Source organism: Moschus berezovskii, chromosome 9 (genome assembly GCF_049115385.1).
Source record: "Moschus berezovskii isolate FMDL1 chromosome 9, NW_MosBer_1.0, whole genome shotgun sequence".
Taxonomy (NCBI): Eukaryota; Metazoa; Chordata; class Mammalia; order Artiodactyla; family Moschidae; genus Moschus; species Moschus berezovskii.
The window spans coordinates 39,099,717-39,114,604 of NC_142468.1; positions in this window are offsets into that span (position 1 = coordinate 39,099,717).

Sequence of the window (14,888 nt, forward strand, 5' to 3'; positions counted from 1 at the left end):
TTGTATGAACTACTTATATATTTTCAATATTAACCAATTGTTGGTCATATTATTTGCAAATAGTTTCTTCTATTCAGCAGGTTGTCTTTTAATTTTGTTGATGGTTTCCTTTACTGTGCTAAAGCTTTTAAGTTTAATTAGATTCCACTTGTTTGTTTTTGCTTTTATTTCTTTTGCCTTAGGAGACAGACCCAAAAATATATTACTACTATATATGTCAAAGAGTATTCTCTTTTAGGAGTTTTATGGTTTCAGATTTTACATGTGGGTCTTCAGTCCATTAGTCTTTATATTTGTATATGGTGTGAAGACATGTTAAAATCTCATTCTTTCACATGGAGCTGTCCAATTTTCACAGCACCCTTATTAAAGAGACTGTCTAATCAGCATTGTGTATTCCTGTCTCTTTTGTCATAGGTTATGACGATAGGTGTGTGGGTTTATTTATGGGCTCTCTATGCTGTTCTCTTGATCTATGTGTCAACATTTGTGCCTGTGCCATGCTGCTATTTTGATTACTGTAGCTTTGTTGTATAGTGTGAAGTCTGGGAGGGTGATACCTCTGATCTTGTTCTTTCTTCTCAAGATTGCTTTGGCAATTTAGGGTCTTTTGTGGTTTTGTATGATTTTAGGATTATTTGCTCTAGTTCTGTGAAAAATGTCATGGGTATTTTGCAAGGGATTGCATTAAAACCTATAGATTGCTTTGGGTAATATGACCATATTAACAATATTAAGTCTTCCAATCCAAGAGCTCTGAATTTCTTTGTATATCTTGGTGTCTTCAATTTCCTTCATTTTATAGCTTTCAGGGTATAGGTCTGTCTCCTCCTTGGTTAGATTAATTCCTAGGTATTTTATTCTTTTTGATGTGATCTTAAACAGGATTGCTTTTATACCTTCTCTTTCTCATAGTTCATTGAAAGTAAAAGTGTTAGTTGCTCAGTCGTGTCCAACTCTTTGCAACCCCATGGACTCTAGCCCGCCAGGCTCCTCTGTCCATGGGATTTTCCAGGCAAGAATACTGGAGTGGACTGCCATTTCCTTCTCCAGGGGATCTTCCCGACCCAGGGATCAAACCTGGGTCTCCTGCACTTCAGGCAGATTCTTTACCATCTGAGCCACCAAGGAAGTCCCTGATAGTTCATTATTAGTATATAAAAAAGTAACAGTTTTCTATATATTAATATTGCACACCACAACTTTGCTGAATTTATTTATTAATTCTGATAGTTTTTTGGTGGACTTTAGGATTTTCTATATATTAAGTATCATTTCATTTGCAAATAGTGATAGTTTTACCTCTTCCTTTTCAATTTGGATGCCTTTTATTTCTTTTCTTTGTTTGATTTCTATGGCTAAGACTTCCAATGTTATGTTGAAAAGAAATGGTGAGAGCAGACATCTTTGTCTTGTTCCTAAATTTAGAGGAAAGGCTTTCAGCTTTTGATTTGATGTTAGCTGTGAGTTTGGCATAAAAGAATGATATCCCTTATATGTAGAATCTAAAATAATACAAATGTATATAGCAAAACAGAGACTCAGATACAGAAAGCAAGCAAGCGGTTACCAGTGGAGAGAGGAAAAGAAGGGGCAAGTTAGGGGTACAGGACTAAGAGATACAAACTACTATGTATACAATAGATAAGGATATTTTATATCCTTTGCAACAAGGATATATTATATAACATGGGGATTTATAAGCCATTGCTTGTAATAATTTTTAATGGAGTATAATCTGTAAAAATACTGACTCACTCTGCTGTATACCTAAAACTAATGTAATATTGTAATTCAACTATACTCCAATAAAAGATAACAAAGGTAAGAAATAAAAACACAAATCAAATCAAAACAAAAAACCCACAAAGGAATTCTCCAGGCCGGAATACTGGAGTGGGTATCCTTTCCCTTCTCCAGGGGATCTTCCCAACCCAGGGATTGAATCCAGATCTCCCACATTGCAGGAGGATCCTTTACCAGCTAAGTCACAAGGGAAACCCAAGAATACTGGAGTGGGTTGCCTATCCCTTCTCCAGCAGATCTTCCTGACCCAGGAATCAACCTGGGGTCTCCTGCATTGCAGGCAGATTCTTTGCCAACTGAGCTATGAGGGAAGACCAAAAATGAAATACTTATGTACAAATCTAGCAAAAAGTGTGTAAGATCTACATGAGGAAAACTACAAAACTCTGATGAAAGATATCAAAGAAGAATGAAATAAATGGAGGACTATTTCATGTTCATGCATAAGAGGACTCAATATTGTCAAGATACCTGTTCTTTCTACTCGAGCTAGGAATCAGGGGCAGGGACAAGTGGTATATGGAAATCCCTGTACCTTTCACTCAATTTTGCTGTGAACCTAACGTTGCTTAAAAATCCAGTCTGTTTAAAGAATGTATTTTGATAGAGTTAAATGTTTTTGTTTTCCTCAGTGACCACAATTATCAATTAATTGTGATACCACAATTAATTATCTTCAGATGTCTAACCAATTAGTTAATGAAGATGTATATACTTCAGTTTGATTACAATCAGTGATTATTTCTATTTATTTAATATTTTTTAGGCCTCTCCATGGTGCATGCAGGATCTTAGTTCCCTGACCAGGAACTGTATACATGACCCGTGTAGTGGAAGTGCAGAGTCTTAACCACTGAATCACCAAGGAAGTCCCAAGTCAGTGACTATTTCTAAAGGAAGGCGAGACATGAGAAGGAAAGAAATAGAGGAAGCTGAAGAGGGAAAATCACAAAGAGACACAGAGCTCATGGGTCTGAAATCATGCATGTGTGTGTGTGTGTGAATGAATTAGGAAAAAGGCACATACAAAAAACAAATACCTTTTCAGTGGCCTTTTCTGATAATAGAATTTTGCATTTTCAACAGAGACATTACTTTGTCAACAAGGGTCCGTCTAGTCAAGGCTATGGTTTTCCCGTGGTCGTGTATGGATGTGAGAGTTGGACTGTGAAGAAAGCTGATAGCCGAAGAATTGATGCTTTTGAACTGTGGTGCTGGAGAAGACTCTTGAGAGTCCCTTGGACTGCAAGGAGATCCAACCAGTCCATCTAAAGGAGATCAGTCCTGGGTGTTCATTGGCAGGACTGATGTTGAAGCTGAAACTCCAGTACTTTGGCCACCTGATGTGAAGAGCTGACTCATTTGGAAAGACCCTGATGCTGGGAAAGATTGAGGGCAGGGGGAGAAGGGGATGACAGAGGATGAGACGGTTGGATGACATCACCGACTCGATGGACATGGGTTCGGGTGAACTCCGGGAGTTGGTGATAGACAGGGGGCCTGGCATGGTGCAGTTCATGGGGTCGCAAAGAGTCGGACACGACTGAGCAAATGAACTGAACTGAACTGAACTGCAAGCATAAAAGCCAACGAATCACTTTGGTTCTTACCCTAAGGACAGTCTGGGCTGACTGGGGATGCGTTGCCCTTGGGAGGAAAAGGTTCTTCCTGACCCTATAAACTTCCTGCCAATGCACAAGCCTGTCCCCAGGCCTGCTCCTTGCAACAGTTTTCATGATGATGATGCCTGACTCTACCTGCAGCCAACTTCTGGAGGGAACTGGGTTCAGGCCAGCTACAGGTAGTGATTGCTGGGTCAGGGCTGGGAGAGAGCCAAGACTCTCAGCCATCCACGTGATGGCCATATGGAAACAGTGGGTGAGGATGTTGAGGAAAGCTGCCTGCTTTTCAAAGATACACGGTTTAGTCATAAGAGAGGGATGGAAGGAGAGAGAAATGTGGGCTGGGCCCTTAGGTCTTTGAAGGCGTGCGCCAGGGGCTTCACCTCCCAGGAAGTGGAAGAATATGGCCCTATGACGGCCAGCTGAGCTGATGGAGCCCCTAGAGGGGATAGCCCATGTGGAGTTCGGCGGACAAGAGGCTGTGACATGGTGGGAGAAAGCTGTTGTCTTCGCTGATCTGTTGGGCACCGTGGACCAGGTGGAGCCCGAGGAGTCAGTCTTGGAGGACAGATGTAGGTACTTTAGACCCGATAAGGTGGTAGAAGGTAGCTATGCTGAAGAACTGCTAGGAAACTCCTATCAAGTTGTGGAAGAGTATTTTGTGTGTCCCTGCCCTTAGGGAATGTCTCTTGGCCAAAGCTGGATGAAAAAGAGCCCTTCTCACATGGTTGAGTAGTCATTCTATTCTGGGAAGGGGTGCCCTGTGAGCATGTGGAAGTGCAACAACTGTTGTGTTATTCTGAACACTAGTGTTCCCACTTCCTTTAGTCACCTGAAAAAAGTGATGGTTAGGTGTCTTTTAGTAATTTACTCTTCTGAAGATGGAATTGGGAAGGTCTAGCCAAGACAAAGCACAGTTCCTGATACCAGTGGGAGTAGAAAGTATTACCAGTTTCTAAGGAAACAGATCAAGTATTTATTTACAGGCCAGTAACTATGGAAGACTTTATCCCCTCCCCAAAGACTGTCTACCAATATGCACTTAAGTGAATTTTTCTATTTGTGTAATTACTAGACTTCACTTTTTTGTCACTATGTGACAACCTGAGTTGTCCTTTTCAGTTGCTGTTTCCATCGACTTGAGCGGTCTTTTATCTTTTCTGAACACACTTAAATTTGTTCTTGGGGACCCACTCTGTTCCAAGCAGAGGGCTGACTTTCTGCTAATGTTGAAGGCAGCTTTGGGAGGTGATGGGTATGTTTATGGCTTTCATGGTTGTGATTTCATGTGTGTATGCTGCTGCTGCTGCTAAGTCACTTCAGTCGTGTCCGACTCTGTGCGACCCCATAGACGACAGCCCACCAGGCTCCACCGTCCCTGGGATTCTCCAGGCCAGAACATTGGAGTGGGTTGCCATTTCCTTCTTCAATGCATGAAAGGGAAAAGTGAAAGTGAAGTCGCTCAGTAGTGTCCGACTCTTCGTGACCCCATGGACTGCAGCCCACCAGGCTCCTCTGTCCATGGGATTTTCCAGGCAAGAGTACTGGAGTGGGCTGCCATTGCCTTCTCCGTCATGTGTGTATCAGTTCAGTTCAATTCAATTCAGTCGCTCAGTCGTGTCCGACTCTTTGCGACCCCATGACTCCAAACATCCTGAGTTGTATATATTAAATAAGTACAGCTTTTTACAGGTTGAAAAAGGTACGTAAGGAAATTGGAAGACTTTCTCTAGACACCAAATAGGATATTATAATTAGGCTGGAGACTAGTTATCCTCATGGAAGAAAGAGGAGCTCACATAATAGGTGCTTCAGGGAAATTTTTATGTTGTTTAGTCTGAAGCTTCTCTGGATGCTTGAGGAAGCTGAGCGATAGAATTGCCTTAGGAGATGGCTGACATGGCACCTTCAGCAGGTCACTTAATAATGGAGTCAGCTGAGGAAGCAGACTAGATGCTCTTTTAATGTGAGTCACTCAGAAAAGATGAAAGAGAAGGGAAAGAAAGCTTGAGTCAGAGAAAAGCGGGGAAGGGAAGAAGAGGAAAAGGAAAAACAAGAGCCTAGTACCTAGATAGAAGATGTTTTGATTTCACAGTTGATCTCCTTAAAGTTCTTCACCAGGATGTTTTAAATCAAAGGACAGAATCAGGCAGTTGCCTACTTAAGAGATCATTACGCTTTGATAGAGATATATCTCTATGAATAAATATGTGGATAAAGAAATAGGTAACAGGAATACCTGAAAATGTTGTTGGTAAGGTTAGGGATAACGTATATACAGTATTATATATAAAATGGGCTTCCCAGGTGGAGTCAGGCGATGATCTTGAGGTAACCCTGTTGGTTCTGTCTTCCATCCTTAGCGCTAGCTTGGCTTTTTGTGTTACAGCTGGGTCTCTGAATTTTTTGCATGTTGGAGTCCTTTGAGGAAATTGTAGAAAAAGATCTGTTGGAATTGACCCAATGTCCATTCAACCAGAATTCTGGGGATGGGAGCCCAATATTGGTTTTTATTAAAAACTCCTCAGGAGGGTTCTGATGAACTGAGGTGAAGAACCTCTGATGCAAGCTGTCTTGAAGACAACCAAGTAACATCTGAGGGAGCCACAAGGCTGATTTTCCTGGTCAGGGCTCCATTCCCTCTGACATAGTGACTGGCCCCAGCTAGCATCCCCACCCCTGTTCTCTACACCCTGATCATCTGTAGATGCCAGCAGTCTGATAGATAGCCAGGTAATACCAAATGGCAGACCTGGTGGCAGGAAACCCAAGAGAGGAGTTAAACCAATAAGGGGCTTCATGTAGCCAAGAACTGGCTGTGTTGGCTAGACAGAGGAGGAGGATCCTCCCAGGGAGGATTCAGGGCTGTTGCGGGAAGCAGAGCTACAGAGTTAGGTTGGCAAGCTAGAGGATGCGGAAGAGCAATGTTAGGTGGGTGAATGGGAATATGGTGGTGAGGAGGGAGGCAGAGGTGGTGTGGGGCTTGGGCCTGGCAGCAGTGTCCTGAGGGTTAAGATGCAGTGGCCAAAACTGTGCCACACCAGAGTCAGCCTTGTAGGACTCAAGGTCAGTCCATCAGATCATAGCTGGAACCCAGCTCCAGGGCAGAGGAGCTGCAGCACTGGGATCTTGGAAGGAAAATGCAAACACAGGAGCATCTAGACTTGGAAAGCCGTCCACCTGGACCACTCTCCCACCAGTCTGGGCTGTGCGTGGAGGTGACTCTGCTTGCTCAACTCGCCTGCTCCCAGCCATGTAATTTGTGAAGTCTAGTGCAGAATGAAAATGTGGGATTCTTTATTCAAAAAGCAGGAAAAAGTGATGTTAATGGTGCTAAAATAGAAAGCATTTTCCTCTTTCCCTAGTCTCGCTCACAACTGGTCATGGTGATTTTTATTTGCTATATAATGTCTTTCTAAACAAAGACAAATTGAAATTTTAGATTATCAGCATAAATTTGACAAGTTCAACTTTATGTTGTGTAATGCCAGTTTTAAATGCAAATATGAGAGCATTCAACTCATGTGTAGAATCACCAGAATTCCACAATTTATCTTTCTTGCATAATACATGCGTTGTATTTTGTCCTGACTAGAACAGTGTAAACACCACACAAAAGCAACTCAGGTGTTTTAATCTCACTTCTTGATATGTGCACCTTCTACCAGCTCTCTCTACCTCTGCCTCGCTGAGAAGTGAGGAAGGTCTGGAAGGAAGGGAACTAGGCTGGTTCTCTTTTCCTTTTCTTTTACATCATTTTCATTGGAAGTGGGTGGAACCAACTGACAGGGGTGAAAGTAACACCAGGAAGAAAGGATGTCTTAGGGTTCCTTGGGTGTTTATCTTTCTTCAGATACCATTGCCTTCTTTCTGTGTTTGAAGCAAGTACTCATTTGAACACAAGGTGTGGCCTGTTCAGGCTTTGAGTTCCCATGCATATTTAATGTAGATGTCACCCATACCTTATAGTCACTTTGAGTCTTGATGGTGAATTGTGGGTTCACTGAAATCCTAAGTTCATGGGACATCGGGGATGCTCTGTGCTAACCACTTTCCGTGGTAGTGGGAACCACAGGGAACATGTGTGTTGAGCACATTTCCCCTGCTCACGTCTATGTTGCATTCGTTGTCCTGCTGGGTTTCACGGACAGAAGACAAGTTCGAAGATAAAATTAAGAATTTCTAGATAGAGGGAATTCCCTGGTGTTCTGGTAGTTAAGACTTTGTGCTCTCACTCCTGTGGGCCTGGGTTCAGTCCCTGGTAGTGAAACTAAAATTCCACAAGGCTCACAATGAAGCCAAAAGAAAAAAAAAATATATATATATATATATATAATATATAATTTTTTTGAAATAGGAGCAGCAGAGCATTAAACCAAACACAGGATACTTCTCAGGGCCCTGTGGGACTGCTCATGGGTTTATGTATCCTGAAGCCTCCCCGCGGGGAAGGACATGTCCTGTTGATGGAAGTGCTCATGAGAGTCGGGAATTGGGATTGTGGTTTGTAACCAAAAATGATTTCCTTCTGGATTTATTTTAGTTTAGGCTTTTAAAATGGAGGAGCTCATTTTTATTTAGAAATGTTATCACTTCTGTAATTAACCTCACATTACAAGCCAAATCAGCTCCTGCCTAGATTAATTGAAGCAGGGGAATACAGAGCTGGGTGAGGAGCAGGATTAGCAGCTGGGGAAGTCAGAAATCCCTGAAAAGCTGTCAGTCAGGCTTGTTGGATAGAGCAGAGGGACAAGCTACATGCCTAGTTATCAGAACTGAGATGCCGTTATGAGAATGGGCCAGCCCTGGAGAAGGAAAGGGGCCAAAAACAGACGCTGGTAGGTTACAGCAAAGGCAATTGGTTGATGTCCTGGCTGATGGCCTTGGGAACCACTGGAAGGTCATGGCAGGCATCCGGTTGGGCTGCATCACAGTCTGACCTCATTAATGGCAATCGGTTTAAAGGTTAGGACACTAGTTTCTGGGGGAACAAGTATAGAAGGAAAAGCAAAGCTGTCTTCAAACACCAGAGGAACTAGAGGAGGTGAAGGCAAACTCTTAGGCACGAACACTGGTAGGTAAGGCAGGTTTTTGTTCTAAGAAAGAAGGCAAGGAGTCCCATCACGAGGTATGGGATCCATGGTCGAGGGGAGGATCACTTCCAGACTCCGTGGATGTGAGTGGTGAGCTCCAGTGTCCTTCTCTTTCTTTGACCGCAGGATATGCCCCAGGGCCTGAGGAAGGACAGGAGAGTGGCCCCATCTGGGGGTTTGGAAAGACAGAGGCATGGGAAACCAGGGGATCTGGTTATCTTATGTGCACCATTTATGCTGGAATGCATTGGTTGGATCCCTGATTTATATTTTATGTATTGGGAAAAACAACATATTGGTCCTCCTTTCTCCAAAGAGATTGTGCTTGTAAATGATCCTGAAACATAAGTCCATGTTAGCTTGTTAAGCAATACTAGGGGCTTAGAATTCACCGAATTCTGCGCTGGTCCTCTTTCCTCAGGAGTCCTAGCGCTTCAAGCATTCTACACATGAAACTCAAACATAGAGGCAAAAATTCCCTAGGCAAATTGTTTAAAACTGACAAACAGTAAATCAGTCAATCATTCTGCGGATTGGAATCAACAACTGTTAAAGCGCTGTAGTAATTTCCAACTGTAGCCTGGGGCCAGTGCTTGGTGCGCTCAATCAAACAGCTTGCCTCTTCCCTGGTTGACACAGGCAATATGACCTGTCCCACCTCCAGCAGCTCAGACAGAGGCCAAGGTATAGTGATTCCTCAGCACCTGAGCCTGGGGTCTCTTCAGGATTCTTGGTCACGCCGGAATGCTCTAAGCTGCAGACACCTGCACTTCCTCTGAACCAGGAATCCAAAGGTATCTTGCCATGGGGCACCAGGCTGACGTGTGTGGGTTTATGGGACTTTGTGCTGAGGGAGCCTATATTTCCAAAAACGGTTTCTTCCTTTCCTGACTTTCATTAGTAACTACGGTGCCTCTTAATTATTAACATATTATACCTTGGCTTCCAAATCACGATTCTTGCATCTGTTTCTTGCCTCTTTCCTTTCATAATCCACAAGGTTTTGCACATCTTTGGGGCACTTTTTCCCCAGTGTGGGCAAAGGCAAGGGCAAGCGTTTTCCATTCTTTGGCATTTCCCTGAAGTGGTTGGTAGATCTGATCTAGTGACTTGGTTCTGCACGCATAATTAATTGGGAGCATGTTCACAGCTCCTACTAAGAGGCCTGATTTACATTGTGAAACTGACAGATGCAGGCTGCTCTGTCAGCCAATCAGAATTCCTGAGGACAGACAACAAAAGGTCACGAATGAAGATTGTGTCTTGACAAGCCTCAAAGGGAAGTGAAAATAACCAGGTTCTGATTTGCACCTATGGTCACTGCAGGCTCTGAAAGTTGTCATTTTTAGGTATTTCTTGTGTTTTCCTTTAGAGTCACAGTACGTCAGGCTCAGCTAAATGAAGAACTAAATTAAAACTGTCATTCCAGCTCATAAATAACAGATGTCTAATGCATTTAATTATTTATAGTCTTGAATCTTTCAAAAATGAAAATGACTATACACATTTTTAATGCAGTTCTTGGTAATTTGCCGCCTGACTGATAAGATTTGCCGATAATCCTGGCTTGCAAACATGAAAAATAAAACTGAGACTGACTCATTTATTTCATGAGACTGCTGCTTTGGTCCCTTGTGGCTTTAACAGAATTTAAATTAAAGTGAAATCTAATCACAACAAAATGGTGTTCATATACTCATATTAATAATTGAGTTTTCTGAGATCATGCGGTAGGTACCTGGATGCCAGAGAATTTTGCACTGCCTAAAAAAATTAATACTCTTTCTTAAACTGTCTCCTGCTCAGGAGGTTGTGACTGGACCCATCAGGGTTGAACACACGGCCCCTGAGCATGATTCCCAGCTCATGTTTGCAAGTTTGGTGAGGACTTACTCTTGGTTTGCAAACTAGTCCCCCTTCAGGGAGGATGACAAGACACTGAGGAATGAGGTAGATCACTCCAGATTTGTAGGTTGCATGTTTAGTAAGCAAGGGAGCTCATATATGGGGCTTGTCTTGAGATGCTGAAAGATGAGTAGAACTCTGTACCCACCCACCAAATCTTAAAAGTTATGTTGAGCCCTTTACTGGTTCAGTCACATGTACTGTCCAGATGGTCTCAATAGCATGCTGTTCTCTCAGGGCTGAGTCCTTGAAGACAGCTCTCACTCTGGGTATGGTGGGTGCTGTGCTTAGTCGCTCAGTCGTGTCTGACTCTTTGCGACCCTATGGACTGCAGCCTTCTAGGCTCCTCTGTCCTTGGGATTCTCTAGGCCAGAATACTGGAGTGAGTTGCCATGCCCTTCTCCAGGAGATCTTCCCAACCCGGTTATAAAACCCAGGTCTCCCGCATTTACTGTCTGAGCCAACAGGGAAGGGGATTCTGCTTGGCCAAATTCTGAAAATCAGCAGGATAGCGAACTCCTTTCTATGTCTGTTCCATTTTCTTCCTTCTGGAATAGGAATGTCTATAACTATTATCATACAATAATATGGTTTTAATGGAACATTTATTATGAAGAGAGGGGAAGGGTAGAGAAGCCTCCAATTGCCTGGGTCCAGGAGAAGGAAATGGCAACCCACTCCAGTGTTCTTGCCTGGAGAATCCCAGGGACGGGGCAGCCTGATGGGCTGCCATCTATGGGGTCGCACAGAGTCAGACACGACTGAAGTGACTTAGCAGCAGCAGCAGCAGCAGCAGCAGCAGCTCCTGGGTTAACCAGTGGCCATGTCCTCTGGATGACCTCCTCCAACACTTCCATGTGGTTAAAAGAGGCTGTTGTGACTTCAGTGTCATGAGGAAGTACCCCTTTTCCCTAGAATATTTATCTTTTGTTGTGTGGGTGAAAAATCTTTCAGGTCTCCATTTAACACTCCAAAATGACTTAAACTCACATTGAGGTATAGCTTAGCTTATGTCAGATCCTGAGAGTCATTTTTATTAAAAGGAGAGAGGAGATGTGTTGTCTCAATTATTTGAGTAATTACTTTCTTGGTGAGCAAAGATAAACATTTGCTTTTGGCCTAGTGGTATAATGAAAGATGAATTAATTTGGGAGTTGTGAAGACCTAAATTTGAATCTTGGTTGTAACAGTGATAAGTTGTGTCCTTAAGTAAGTTACTTGAAATCTGTACGGCTCAGTTTCTTTATTTCTAAAATCGATATAATAATACCTGTCTCCCAGGGATGTTGTAAAGAGTAAAAGAGGCAACATGTGTAAAATACCCATACTTAGTAGGTATTCTACAACTACTTGGGATATTTGTCTCTGACTGGGGGAAAGGCAGCATATTGCTCATTAGTGAAAATAATTATATTATTGTTGCTGTTTTTCAGTCGCTAAGTCATGTCCAATCCTTTGGGACCCATGGACTGCAGCATGCCAGGTCTCCCTGTCCCTTACTGTCTCCTAGAGTTCGCCGAAGTTCATGTCCATGGAGTTGGTGGTGCCAACCAACCATCTCATCCTCTGCCACCCTCTTCTCCTTATACCTTCAATCTTTCCCAGAATCAGGGTCTTTACTAATGAGTCAGCTGTTCGCATCAGGTGGCCAAAGTGTTAGAGCTTCAGCATCAGTCCTTCCGGTGAGTATTCAGGGTTGATTTCCCTTAGGATTGACTGGTTTGATCTCCCTGCTGTCCAGAGGACTCTCAAATATATTAGTTGTTCCTTAAGGTTCTTGTCATGAACAGTACCTGCATCCACTATTCTCCAATTCTTGTTATTTTACTTCTGCAAAAATCCTCACTGATTTCTTAGTTCTGCTCAGCACTTCCCTTTGGGATTTCTCTGAATGATTTTACTAGTCATTACTGCTCACATATATGTTTTGGAACAAGGGTGTCAGTACCCTCTGCAGAAAAATAGCCTTTCCCCAAGGTGTCCACTGTCATGTGTAACCCTAATGTGTCCTGGTACAATTCTCAGAATCCATACACCAGAGATCCTGGGTGGCCAAAGCACATGTTTCACTCTCAAATGCTGGCAGGATCATGTGGACCTCCCAGACAGCATGGGGAATGCGGTGAAATGGACGAGTCATGTCTGTCTAAATGGTCCAGTGGCTTATTCCCAGCCCTAGATGATCACTGCCATGCATGAACGTGGGCCCAATGCTGCCAGGTCTTTAGATTTTTCAAGAGAATACAGATACTGAGATGTTATGTAAAAAGTTCCAAGTTTTAATGGTGGCAAGCTCTTCATATTAAACCAAAGAAAATAAATCAGTGAGGACTAATGCTGTGCTGTGTTAATGAACCAGGCCTATGGCTTTCTGGTTCTGATCTATGGGCTTAGGTGTTTTATTGGCCAGATTTCTGGGTGCTGTTTCTCTCTCAGGGGACTTCGACCTACTGGGAGCAGCTGCAATGTCTCCTTTAGTAGCTATAAAGATTTCCTTCTTTCTCTCATGGGGTTCATGACATTTTGATTTAGCCATTTGGTTGCTGTAATGATATTCATATTTAATTTGTGGCCATAAAATCATAACTATTGAACTTTAAAAAAATCAAGTTATGTCTTTAAGCCTCACTCTATCTCTGACTTTCAAGCCCTTATCATCCCTATATCCCTGAATCTCACTTTATCCCAAGACCACCCCCACCGCCCCAGAGGTGAGAGGAGTTTAGAGAGAATGTCTGTAGTGCACAAATCTTAAGAATAAAAATATTTGTATTTTAATGTTTTAAATTTTAGGCTTTGTGACATGACCCCATGTTAAAATAAAATATCTTGCCTCAGATCTTGAAGAAATAAATGTTCTTAGTCCTACTGCCTCCTGGCAGAGGTTGCTCCCTAAGGACAGGGATATTATAGGCTCATAATCCCTTTCACCTGTTCTTGGTGCAGATAGATTTCAGAATTGTTTGTATTTTGGAAATGTAACATATACATTATGGAACACTTCCCATATAGTCTGCTGCTGCTGTTGCTTCAGTCGTGTCCGACTCTGTGTGACCCCACAGACGGCAGCCCACCAGACTCCGCCATCTCTGGGATTCTCCAGGCAAGAACACTGGAGTGGGTTGCCATTTCCTTCTCCAATGCATGAAAGTGAAAAGTGAAAGTGAAGTCACTCAGTCGTATCAGACTCTTCGTGACCCCATGGACTGCAGCCCACCAGGCTCCTCCATCCGTAGGATTTTCCAGGCAAGAGTACTGGAGTGGGATGCCATTGCCTTCTCCACATATAGTCTGGGACAGGACCTAATGACCAGATATACCAATATGTGTATAGAAAAATATGAATATTTGTACTGAGTAGGATAAATGAAGACTAAAGCTAGCTACATATCAGTTCATTCAGGTCAGTTTTTTTTTTTTTTTGGTGGGGAGGAGTCAGGTTTTGATGCCAAGTGAATTACAGAAAAGATTCTGGTTTTGGGTGTCAGAATTATGGATGAGGGTCTAGAAACCTGACACAAATCATAGTCCTGTTGCTGTCCAATGGCAGTCTCCTTATCTTGGCTTCCATGGAAGATCTCATTTCGATCTTCTTTACACTAGCCCATGCTTCCTTATCTTATTGAATCATGAGTTACATGGTGAGTTCATGGGCTTAGTCATGTTGGACTCTTTGAAACCCCATGGACTGTAGCCTGCCTGGCTGCTCTGTCCATGGAATTTCTCCAGGCAATAATACTGGAGTGGGTTGCCATTTCCTTTTCCAGAGGGTCTTCCCGGCCAAGGGATCAAACCCATGTTTACTCTGTCTCCTGCATTGCAGGCAGATTCTTTACCTGCTGAGCCACTGGGGAAACCCAAGAGTTAATAAGTCCACTTTAACTTTCTGTACCTTCTAAATGCCTTCAGTGAATACATATTTATAATTTAAAATATATTAAAAGTTTCATTTGAAGTTTTACAAAGCTGGGGCAGTAGGATATCCATACCTAGCATGTGTGTGTGACTTGCTGAAAACTTAACTTTGCTTTTGCTTTTCGCTGCTATAGCATGAAGTTGTCTCATCTGTGAGCACCTCAGGTAGAGGTGGAAGAAATTCCCTCCTTGCCCACTGACCTTCTCTTCCTCTCTCCACCCATTGACCCTCACAAGGGTAAACAGGCCTTGGTGTTTCATTTATTTATACAATCTTATTAAAGTAATGGCAGGACCCTTTGGTTTCAGGGGGTAAAATGGCACCCCTAGGAGAGAAGGAACAGTTGCAAGTTCTATGAGGATGGATAGATGGGTGGATGCTGTACTCATGCTGACATCATGCCTCTAAGGCAACAGGATCTCAGAGAAGGGCCTCTTGAGGTCCTTAAATGGCTGGTAGCTAATGGAGGTGGCATTTCAAGCCCAGGTTACCACTCATCATGGAGGGAGTGGAGTGAGAGCTGCTTAAGCAAAGCCATGTGGACCC